Here is a 12829-nt window from a genome sequence, read left to right on the forward strand (position 1 = left end):
TTAGTGATATGAGCATCATATCAGATTCGTATTTCAACTCGTAAGCATTGGGTTGAGGTCTTGAGGAGCAGTGCTAGCACGACACGAAGCACCTACGATGATGGTAGTGAATATAAAGGGGGGAAACCATAAGCTTTACGAGTATAGTGCCCGTGCCATGGCGGATCTGAAGGTGCAAACCGGACAAAGCTACTTTGCAACCAATGTTTGCTTTCAACTAGCCACTACGATTTGGTACGGACAAGAAAAGTACAGTAAACAAATTACGATCTATTTTCCGGGTGAGATCAATAACTTAAGCACATATGGAAGAGTACCACCTCTCTTGCGACGCCGTGTAGGCCTATGCTGATACGTTGAGGGTGATGCGGGTGCGATGGCTGTCGGCGGCGGGGAAGAAGAATTTAGACGACAGACGGCCGGGTCGGGGGATATATCCTGTTGCCGTGGACGAGGCAGTCGTAGGAGCGGCAACGACAAGGTGGACAACGGCGCCGATGAAGCGAGAGGAGGCAATGAAAGGATGCTGGTCCAGCGCCATGGATGAGCGACATCCATCTCTTGCAGTGGACGACGGGGTAGGGGTAGCGGCTCCGGCAAGGTGGAGGATGGGGTGGCGGACGGAGGAGGCTGGCCGCAGTGCGTAGGTTGTCGTGCCGCCGACGGTGTATGAATGGGGAAATGGAGGGGAGGGGGATCTCAAACTTTGGGACGCGCTTCTCTGAAATGGGGGAAATTTACGAACTTATCCCATGTTTAAAATTTCGGACATCACGTCGGTTGGGGATAGGACGGTAATCTTGCATCTCCCAAATATTTGCCGGTAACTATTTCGGGCGAGGAGAGGGTGTTTTGCCGCCCACGGTTGGCGCCCACGGTGTATGAATGGGGCTGATAGGTAGGGCGGTTGTGTCACGTCTGTTGGAAGTTACACATCTGCCCCTATTTAAAATATTAGCCTACATCGATTTCGGGCAAGGAGAGGGTGTTTTGCCGCCCACGGTTGGCGCCCACGGTGTATGAACGAGGCTGACAGGTAGGGCGGCTGTGTCACGTCTGATGGAAGTTACACATCTGCCCCTATTTAAAATATAAGCCTACATCGCTTTCGGACGAGGAGAGTTTGTTTTGCCGCCCACCGTGTATGAATGGGGAAATGGAGGAAGAGACACATGTCTTTAGGACGAGCTTGAATCAAATGTGTTTTGCCGCCCACGTTTGGCGCCCACCGTGTCTGAATGGGCTCAGAGGCCATCGTGTCACGTCTGATTGAAGTTACTAGTCTACCCCTATCGACAGCAGTGTAAATCCTGTCGATAAAGATGTCAAGTGTCAGGGGTAGACAGTAATTTCCATCTCGCAAACACTTGCTTCGAGCAGCCCACAAATTATAATGGGTGTTTAGCCACTTTGTTCAAAACTTGGGAGAATTAGCATTCACGTTTGCCCTGGGACCTGGCAAACTAAATTCAAATCCAATTTGTATTCAATTACGAATATCCACAGATAATTATACGTTTTGTTATTTATTTCTTCAAAACCACAACAAAGATTTATTCCACCTTTATATATGATTATGATTTAGAAATGCCGTGATCTTCGAATTCAGTAGGTTGGATACACTCTGAGTCAAACAGTTATTTCATCCAATACAATATGCTCACATGACAAATAGTTCACCTTATGTCAATCATACAAGTTCTGAGGATTACCTCGCCTAAAAAATTCGGATCATTACAACACATGGACAACATAGGGGTCTTGCAACATAATCCATTCAGAGACATGACACAACATGCAAGTACAATAATCTAATGAAAATTTCAACTGGTATCTAAAGAAGAACCGGGATTATCTTGGGCTTCAGATAGTAGAAACAGCAGGACCTCCCCCGTCTTCAAATGCAACATTCTTACTTCCTCCAATTCTTGGGTTGCTTGCATAAAGCGTGCCGCTAATTTCGTAATTTCCAGCCTCAAGATAAATATTACCTCATTCATGGTAGCCACACCATCTCTTTCTGCCTCTAGTAGAGCCTGAAGCACTATAATATCTGTGCTTAGACTGCTCTCCGGCGGTGTTGCCTCTGAACTGCTACCATCTGGTAACATGGATGGCGCACTGCTTCCACAAATAGATTCTGGTGTTGTACATTGTGTCCTAGTGTTAACGGCATCCTGAAAGGTTTCCGCTGGACATCAGTAAGAGATAGTTATCGTATGATCCAGGCAGTAAGCTTACATGGTAAACGATGGACGAATTATTGTCGAGCATGGCAAACTATATTTAAATGGTTCGAAGCAGCATCAGCCGAAAAGAAATTAAAATGCTAAGATGAAACTAGGGATGTAAGTGGCAAATAAACGAAATCCGCCAGTCCCATCTAGTTAGTTTTTGCTACCTCCCCAGTTCATTTTCCTCAAAAAAACAAAAACTCTTTTGAACTATCATACCACTAGTGGACTTTAATCAGGATTAAACCGGACCCAGTTGACATACCTAGTTGAAAGGGAGTGTACAATCGCTATATTTAAGTTGCCAAGGCATCTAAGCAGTTGAAATAATCTGAGAAAGCACTTAACAGTGTGCCCTCATATAAACTACGAAGACAGTCTTGTGATGAAGTTGAGAGGAAAAATTAAGGACTCAAATGAAATAGGCATGCATTTCTTTACGATAGTACAGCAGCCACTACTGACATATTGGCCAACTCAGGTATAGCATAACAACAAAATAAGCATTCGAATCAAGCAATACAGCAAAGCAGACAACTGAACTATTTGTAATTCGGTAGGATTACACGTTGAGGGAACAAGCCAAGAAAGCAGCCCACTCGCATTACATTTCACATGTACTATAACACACTGGCTTACCATATGTTGTTGTGAAGCCTAGCTGCTGTTGCAATGTTCTTTCAAGATATCGTCAGCATCCCGTGGTTGCAAATCTAGTTGTTGTAGTTTATTCTGCACCATCTATTTAGGTAAAATTAATTTTAATCGCATGCACTGGTCCAAATTGATCATCAATGGTTCATCTAAACTAATGAAAGAAGGGTCTGTGCATACACGACAATACTCCCTCCGATTCTTTTTACTTTGCGTATAACTTTTTCTCAGTTTTCTCGTATTAGTCTGCGCGTTGCCGATTCCTAGCGATGGTTTCCTTTTGTGCCCCGCCCCATCCGCCTCTGCCCTAATTAATTGGCAAATTAGTCCAGAAAAATTAAACCAGTGGCCTCCTTGGTATGCGGGTCAAGAGTTATGCGCAGAGTAAATAGAATCGGAGGGAGTATATCTGCTTCCCTCTATTTTTATGCTTGTTCGAGGTGCCAGCCCCAAAAGAACAAATATTTTGCTTGATGGGGTTGGTAGCTCCATAATTAATAGAAGCATCAAATTAGTCATGCAACTTGGGAAGATCAAGAACACACAAACAAGTAATTAACAGAGGCTCGGAGCAGTGATGTAATAGCTAGCATCAGAAAATGTAGGGTAAAACAAACAAAAAGCAGTGGAACCACATGCTAGTTTGTTGATGTGTAATTAAGCATAGAGAACATTAAGCAGTCTGATGGAATCAACAGGTGGCATCAGAACAAAACTAAAGCATATTAACTATATGTGAACTATAATGTAATTTAGCACATGTAACATGTTCACTGCCAGAAGTATGGCCCTACAGGTGCAAGCAGAATAACGCGTCTCATGAAAAACTGAATGATGCCCTAAAGAAATTCAAAGGTGCGGTGCTTATGCTAGGAAAGTGAACGTAGGCGCCGATCGTTGGATAATAGTACCTGATTCTCGGCGGCGTATGGGAATCATTGTCATACTTGATAGCTAAGGATCGTCGATGGTGCTCGTGTTGCGGTTGAGTTTGGGCCGGCTGTCCCCGTCGCTGAAGTGGCTCCAGTGCTACGGTTGCGGCGCCTGTCGACATACAAGAAAGCTCATCTGTGGTAAGTGAACAGTTGCACGATAAAGAGAAAACCTGAACGAGTACAAATCGAAATAACCTGATGAGGCTGCAGCGTCGGTAAAGCAGGGCCGGTGGAGTTGAATATGGCGTCCGTGGAGCGGGTCCGGTGCAGTGGACGGAGGCTTCGACAGGCGCGTTGTACAATGCTTTTGGTAAGGTGGATCTGTTGCGGCGGACGAGGGCTTGCATGAAGGGCCAGCGAAGGGGCGGACGAGGGAGTCAGTGAAGGGCCTACGCTGTGGTGGACGAGGGTGCCGGTTAAGCAGATCCGGTGCGGTGGACCATGATGGCGGTCAAGGAGATCTGGAGCAGTGGACAAGCCAGTCGCTGAAACGGCTCCGGTGAAGTGGTGAGTTGGCAGTTGGGGGTTCCAAGGTGCGGAAGGTAGATCCGGCGGGGTGTGAGGTCCACCGCTGCGGCGGAGGACTAGATTCGGCAGCTTGCCGTTGTTGGGGGGGTCGGGGAGGGGAAGGGGAGGGGCTCTGGGGAAGAATGTTGGGGGCAAAGAGGGGAAAACAATGGAGTTACCAAAGCAGCCCTTTTCCGTTCATGTGGCAAGGGTAAAACAGGAATATCGCAGGGCTAAACTTTCGAGCGCGTGATATTTCGATGTGAGCGGTAAGTTTGAAAGCTTTTGGCGCCTAAAATTATAAGTATTCTACTCTCGTACGGCCGACTATGATATCATGGCCAACAATTTGTTTGTTTTGCACGCAAAAAATGTGCAAGTTTTGAAAATCAATGTCTCCAACTCGAAACTTAGATTGTCCATTCAATTCAAATATGGATCATTGAGCTACTACAAGCAAATACCATCATACGGTCCAATTCAAATGAAATTCCAAATGTGTTTATCCTAAATATGATGACAAAAGCAAAAATGTGTATGTGTATGAATAAAGTGGATGATTATAAAGTTTGAACATGCCCGTATGTGTATATCTCTAGGTTTGATATATGAATTTGAAATCACGAAATCCCAGCTTAAAAAATGTACCTCCGTTTAAATGAATTACAAAAGCTAATGATGGAGTCGAATTCCAAAATTCCAATCTTAGGTTTGTAATTCTGGTACATCAAGGTATATCACGCATGTTCAAAAGTATCATTATCTCATAGTACAAACTGTGAAACAAATTGATCAACCATGAGTGCACAATATCTCAATTACGCTAAAGTCCCTCAAATATAGACACCTCACTCTTTATCTGAAGTCAACCCCCCCCCCACCACACACACACAGAAGTCGTTCTCTCCCCCAAACACCAACACACGAGCACATTAACACCCCTCTCTCTTGTAAAGTCCGGACCCCAACATAGGTCTCTATCACTTCGTCTCTCGGGCATGCACACATCTCTTCCCTCACTCTCTAGGTCTCCCGCTATCTCTCTTACCCAAGCACACACACTATGTAGAGTGTATATTTCCCATACACACAAAACGTCGCCCCCAAATGTCTATCTCCCTAGTTATGTGGTTCTCGTGCACTCACCTCACACACCACCCCCACTGCAAAGAAACACACTTTGTCTCCTTGTGCACCACTCTCCTCTTTCTATCTCTCCCACATGCGAACCCGCCCTAGCTCCTTCCCTGTATACATATATGTCGTGACTCTTTGCATAGCTCCCTAATGTATAATCGTTCTTGATTTCGCACATTGTTCTCTACACCATCTATTCTAGCTCTCTCATGGAGTCCCTATCACACACACACGATGACTCGCTTCCCTTGTGTCTCCGTTCATAGGCCAATTTCGGACAACATCAACATTGTCTCCCTATCTATACGCCATTTATGGACACAAACGACCCCTCTCACCCCCTCTCTTCCTCTCTCTCTCTCCGTCGCTAGCTCTCTCTTTCTCTCGCTCTCACACCCCTCTCCCACACACACACTCAATGTCTCTTCCAAATAGTCTGCTCCCCCCGCCCGCACCCGTGCTATCTCGCTACTACACATGTCACACCATTCCCCCTTCCCTTATACTAGGTTTACATCATCAGTGGTCTCTCTACTCCACATACACTCTCTCCCTCTCACACACAAACGCGTGTACAAACACACACAGACACGCACAAACACCCATTTACCTAGATCCTCATCTCTCCTCATGTCTGCATGTGTATCTCACACACTCACTCTCTAATTATGTATATGTGTCTCCACGTTACACAACACAAAGCCCCATGTACATGTCTCTCTCTATCCTCCACACACATAGACACAAAGAATCTGTTATCATTGCCTCAGTCTCTAACATATCACACACGCACACTCTCTCTCTCTCTCTCGCAAACACGCTCAACAAGGGTTTCCCCATGAATAACCTACCATCTATTCATGAACAATAGTGGCAGTACGGCGAACACGAGACGTGAAAAAGAATAAATCTACACATGCTTAGACCACCTAGTATGACTACTAGGACTAGAGCAAGCCAAAAAGCGCGCCGCCGTCACCCCCTCCTTGTCGGCGACGGGAAAATCTTCGTTTTACACAGTCGAGAAGTCATTGTGCTAAGGCCCCACATGCCGAGGCGTTGAATAGAATGTAGATGCTAGTTTACGGAAGCAAGTATCGATAATACGTTTGTATCTCCATACTTATATTTCTTCTCTTATAAAAAACGAGTTGGTGATGATGGTACGTGTGCCATCTTGCAATATAGACTGTCTGATCTATATCTGACAGATGGAAATTAAACTAAAAGATACCCGCACCCCTCTCCACATTTGCAGAAAAGGCCTTCCCTCGTTCATCCTTATCTCCAACAAACCTCATTGTTGAGCAATTAAGAAAGGAAGCCTCTGGAACAAACTGGCCTGGTGGCCGCTGCCAGCATCGTCAATCTCCATGCCTCCGCTCAGTTTGACCACCAACCACCACCACACCCCACTCCTCTTCACCTTATCTCATATTTCTTGAGATATCATTAGTTTTTACACATGGTATTACTCCCGCAAGGGTCAATCACAACAAGTGTTTTATAAAAAATGCATCTTGATGTTCTGTGCAATGCACGGATCTTGCTAGTACTCCTACACAAGACTAAGTTGGTGATGCTGGTGTGTCTGCCATCCGTCATTTCTGACCATTAGATCTACATCTAACGATTGTGAGGTAAGTTGTTGCCTTTTCTCACCAACATCCCACTTGTCTACCAATTTGCAGAAAAACCCATAATTAGTATCTTAAAACCAACCACATCCCTCCCTGACCTCACCAAAACAGCCCAAGGAATATATTCTAATTGAAACATAATATATCTCTAGTGACATATGTATATCAAAATTAGAGTGTTTTGTACCAAGTTTGTGAATAAGTATTATTCTAATTATGATTTGTTGCAACGGATATGAACATTGCTAGTATTTCCAACCATGCATTTCTTTTCCTAGTATTCGATAGTTTCGAGTTTTCCATCAAGATATTAGTCACTCATGGTTGATATTTACTTTCAATCATGTACACATATGCACTATGTAACTAGCCTTGCTTACTAGCTTCCAAAGATTAACTTTCACTCCTACTTACAATATGTAGAGTATTTAACAAAAAAAATACCACTTTCAACCAACCCTAGGAGGAATCTATTGTACAAAAAATAGCAAAAACATACCCAAAATTTCTTAATCCACGCCAAAAACTACCTAGTACTCCTACCGATTAGGTTCATTTAAACCCATTTATAATAGGGTTGGCCCACATGTCCGTGCTGACGAGGCAGCTTAAACCAACACATTTTGTTTGACCGTTGACACGAGGGACCCACATCTGACCTTCTATCCTGTTATTCCCCTCAAATCATTATTTTTCCTGAACATTACTTCAAACAATACTGATGCGTGTTCGTCGGTGGCGCCGGTGATGAGCGAGTTGGCCGACGCTCCACCGGACGGGCCGTACGCCGCGCTGGCCTCCGCACGGGTTGGCAGGCTGGCCCGAGCGTGACTCATGAGCGAGCAAGCCGCCGCGCTGGCCTTCACTCGAGCCAGATGGCTGGCCTTAGCGCGACGCGCACGAGCAAGCTGCCGCACTGCCTTGCCAATCTAGCTAGCAAACCTTGTAGACAAGCAGCTGGACGGAGCTATCTTGGCTAGCTAGCGGCCGCGAGCGCTGGATGGAGCTGGCATCCGGACTGCCGCAACATGGGCTCCGCACCGCCGGCGGATTTGACCTTGCCTTCTGCCGGCGGCGGTAGCTGTGTCCCATGGCCGAGGATGACTAGGTGGACGGGCCGGAGGTAGGAGGTCACTCGAGGATTTTTGTTGGTAAGAGCATGTACAGTGGTTGATAAGGTAGTATTATCTTAAGTCTGACATGTATGCAAGTGGTAGTAGTTTCTTGGCATTTTAGTGGTTTCTTGCATTATTAGAGCAAGTACAATAGAGCTGAGTCAGCGGGCTATAAGAAATAAACTACTACTACATGTTGGCTATAAGATGGGCTGTAGATGACATGGCACTGGCTTATAGCCAGCAGCTGGCTATACTATTAACCATGCTCTTAGGGGTTTCTTGTAAGGAACAATGCACGTACTACTAGCGACAAAAGGCGATTCTAGGTTACGTTGTACTCCAACGAGTACTACTAGTGGTCGCGGGAGTGTATACCTCGTTTTGTGGGTTCGATCCCGGCCGAACGCACGACGACCTTTTAAAAAAAAATAGTACTACTACACTTCGCTGCGAGCCAATATTTTACACGGGTACTTTGAGTTTTGAAGTCAAACGGACGTGCGGCCCTACAATCTGGGTGCACTGGACAGCCTAGCCACGTGAACGGGTTTTCCTTCCCAGCATCCAGTGGCTCGCGTGCTCGCCCTAGCCGCACCTCGCTTGCAGCTTCCAGCTAGTAGCATATTTAAACTAGCGCCTCCCAATTAAGCCCGAGGAGCCGGAAAAGCCTGGCGGGGCATTGGGAACTGTGCAATATGGCTCTGTACGCAAAGTGCTCTACTGCTACTCTATAGCTTGTGGCGTTGCATGCATGGACTTCACTCCATTATCGGCTCTACTCTAAAAGAAATTCCTCTTGCCGTGTTTTTTTTGAAACGGAGGCAAACGCTTTGCTTCATCTCATTCATAAAGAAGGAACTACTAACAAAGTTCGACGAGATCCATTACACCTCCACAAATGGAAGCGAAAAGCCTAGTCTCGCTGTATCAAATAACTCAAATGTTCTGCCCCCGCAGTAATCGTCGCTGATAAACAGGCTGCTAGTGTGTGCGTGAGAGGAGCGGCTGAGTAGGCCAGCTACGTGAGAGGAGCGGCTGAATAGAGCACCGAGAGTACCCACTAGGCCACTACGCAGGTGTACTTCCCCTGCATTGATAGTACAATGATGGTTCTAGAGAATAGTAGTACCCTCCAATTCCAACTGTAGCTCCTTGGCCCTGAGATTCAAGAGTTCAAAACTGGTGCACTATACTATACTAGACTAGAAGTATAGTACATCACACTACTAGTTGAGAAAAGTAGTACTGCTACAGTACGAGTATGTACTCCTCCGTCACATAATGTAAGACGTTTTTGACACTAGTTGGAGTGTACAAAAAATGGCAAAAACATACCCAAAATTTCTTAATCCACGCCAAAAACTACTACCTAGTGCCAAAAATTTCTTACTAGTGCTATTATTTACAGTATAATGCAATCCCATAACGTTCCATAATCCCTTTCTTTCAAAAAAATCTCTTCCGGAGAGAAGATTGCTATCTCCACGCGAGCTTCTCATAGGCCAGCGCCACCGCATGCAGTCATGTGAGAGAGACGGAGACATCCATGCAGCATGCAGAGAGAGGAGAACGCGGGCGGACAGCCTGTGGGCTGCATGGGGCATTTATAGCTGCTAACTCCTCCCATCCATGCGCTAGGGGTATTTCTGTCCAGAAAGCATGCAGCGAGCCCCTGCCTTGGTATCCAGGTCTGCTCTTATGCGCAGAGTAAAAAGAATCGGAGGGAGTACTAGTAGTAAATAATAGCCTCACCCCTTCACTGAGGAACAATCTACAGTCGGAAGGGACGAGGCCATGTGGTTACTACGCTCTTATCTCCTCCTCGCCAGTTCCCCTCCCCCCGAAGAGAAGGCAGTTCGTCGCTGCTCCCATGGACTCGCCAGGCGGTTCTCCTCCTCATCGGGGCTAGGAGACCTTGGATGACGATCCTCTGGGAGAAATCGCATGCTGCTCCGACGTCCTCACCGCTGCAAGACTCGGTGCTTCCTGCACCAACTTTTTCAAGATGCTGCTTAAACAGGCCATGCTTGTTGGTCTTCCATGCATCCTCGAGGAGAAGGTTCTTCTATGGGACAATCCTTCGAACAGTCCACCGCTCCCTGGCCATGGTTGCATGTTGACTCCGCTAGAGTTGCCGACGTTGAGAGGTAGTCGGATTTTGTCCGATGAGCAGGTCAGTAATGGAGTTTGATCATGTAGTACTTAGTTATTCCATTTCCATCCCGTAATTTCTCCGCTGCCCACCATCTTATATATAGGTCTGGGTCGGTGCCAACGAAGATTGGCTTGCATAGCTCCGGCTGGATACCACCATCATTTTGCACAACATCCACAGTAGTGCAGCCGTTCCGGTAGACCCCTTCTCCACCATTGGGACCGGCCTTCTGGACTGGCTGGGCAAGAATACGAATGATGATGCCTACATGAGATTGAAGAAGATAGCAATTCCGGACCCGCCGACAAAGCGACGCGGCTATGATGATTACTATCTCATCGCGGTGTTCGACATAAGGATTGCCATCAATGCAGGAGGCAGTAAGGGCAGAGGCTGGCGCATGTTGGTGGTGGTAGATTTGTACCCCTACACATTTGAAGACGTCGTGCGCCATCTAGGCCGCATCTTCACGGTGACAAGCCAGGGGACTTGTTTCATCTGGTTGACATCCTATGGTACGGGAGATTACAAATGGAATGCACAAACCATCATTTGCATCCCTAACGGTACACCATTATTTTGCAGGGACCAGTCATCCCCCGATCAAAATAAGATCGCCGATCCTGGATGTGCATTTGCATCCGCGATTGGGTCTAACTTGGAACCTTGTAGCTGACTTTGGCATATTGGGATCAACTATCTTAGCAGTCGTTACCCATGGTACCACTGATGTGCAACATGATCACATAATCTACCACGATCGGACCATCACCATCTACCCAAGTATTCCATTTTTTAACCCTCTCGCCTTCTCTTTCATTGTTGTACTAGTAGTATACTTTTTAGTACTAGTAGGAGTACTTTTTACCTTGGAAGGCGCATATAGCTAGCTAGGCCCTTGAAGACTTGAACCCACTAGCTGCCACCATTTTTGTTTTTCCATGTCTTACTATCTCATCCATGTAGCCAAGAGTGGCTATATATAATAAGCCGGTTATTTTACTTCCTCTATGCCAGAGTAGTACTATTTGTTGCACAGTATTACTGTCCGCCACATTTGAGCACAACATTATTATGCATGGACCTTGACTATGTACGTCACCATGTGTCCAGATCTGGGATGCCGCGTGTACCAGATGAACGGCGCCGAGTTCAACCCCCGTGATGCTACGTGGGTGCCAAGGAACACTCTTGGAGAGTACTCGCTTTTCATCGGGGACAGCTACCCCATTGTGAAGCGGATGCCACCTTCCGTGCACGACACGGAAGGCCTGCCGTTCATGAAGCATGGTTGTGTCTTCAGTGCGCACCGCCGGATGAACGACATGCTGGGACACGCTATCCCTGATTTATGCCGCTTCAGCTCGGATGAGTCTCCATCGTGTGGAACCGGACTAGAAAGCTGCGACAATGATTCCTGTTGCCCACCGCTATGGATGGTGCCATCCATGAAGAACACCTGGGACTAGAACCTGGAGGAGGACATGTAGCCCATCTATAACGTGTAAGTGGAGTACGGTAATTGTGAACGGTAGCGCTATGAATATATGTAGACTAGTCGTGCACAAATTTATCACATGAGTTGGAGATGAACTTGTGTGGCATACTGGCATTTGTCCTTTAGAATTTATTACTAGTAAATGTGTTATGTGTACGTGCAACTTATGTGGTTGTTGCACGGGCTCCAACACGCTCTTTGAGAAAAAAAGGTGGCACAACTTTGGATATACGTGACGTGGCGGAATCATACAGTAGCATCGTTCGCTATAGTTGTACTAGTACACTCCTACTAGGGCGACAACTCCTATAAAACCTTGCGCTTGGCTCTCTGCCTCTTCGGGAGGTTCAACAGTTCATACTCGTGTGAACCTTGCACTTGGCTCTTCGCCTCTTCGGAAGGTCCAACAATGATGATACTACAGTACAATATGCTTCTGGCAATCTGACACCGATTGAACTTCTGCACGTCCACCGCGAGGGCGAGGGAGAGGGAGAGGGAGAGGGCGCTATAGTCAAAACCCTCTCCTCGTCCCGCGAACCACCGCGCACGTGGGCGAGGGAGACGCGTAGTAAGCAAGCTTCTCCTCGTTCGGCGAGTTGACAGGACACATCAAAGCAGTACTAGTACTAGTAGTAGTAGTAGTCCATATTGCGTCCTTTCCGATTAATATGGCTTAATTTGAAATGAAAAAAATACACTGGCGGTCAACGTATGTAACAGTACGCTCTTTACGGTCACTATATCTAGTTTTGCAGCGATTATGCGATCACTAGCTCATCGTAGAGCACCGTATTGCACCCTATTGATCGGCCACATAGTCGACGTGGCACTTTGTTGACTGGTTAAATTGTCACCTGGTTTCTGGGTCCCACCTATCAGTTGGCAGAGCAAAGAAATCAGTTAAACAAAACTTTACGCAGGCGCGACACGAGTCCAACCCTTGCGCGC

This window comes from Triticum urartu, chromosome 5 (genome assembly GCF_003073215.2).
Source record: "Triticum urartu cultivar G1812 chromosome 5, Tu2.1, whole genome shotgun sequence".
In the NCBI taxonomy this organism is placed as follows: Eukaryota; Viridiplantae; Streptophyta; class Magnoliopsida; order Poales; family Poaceae; genus Triticum; species Triticum urartu.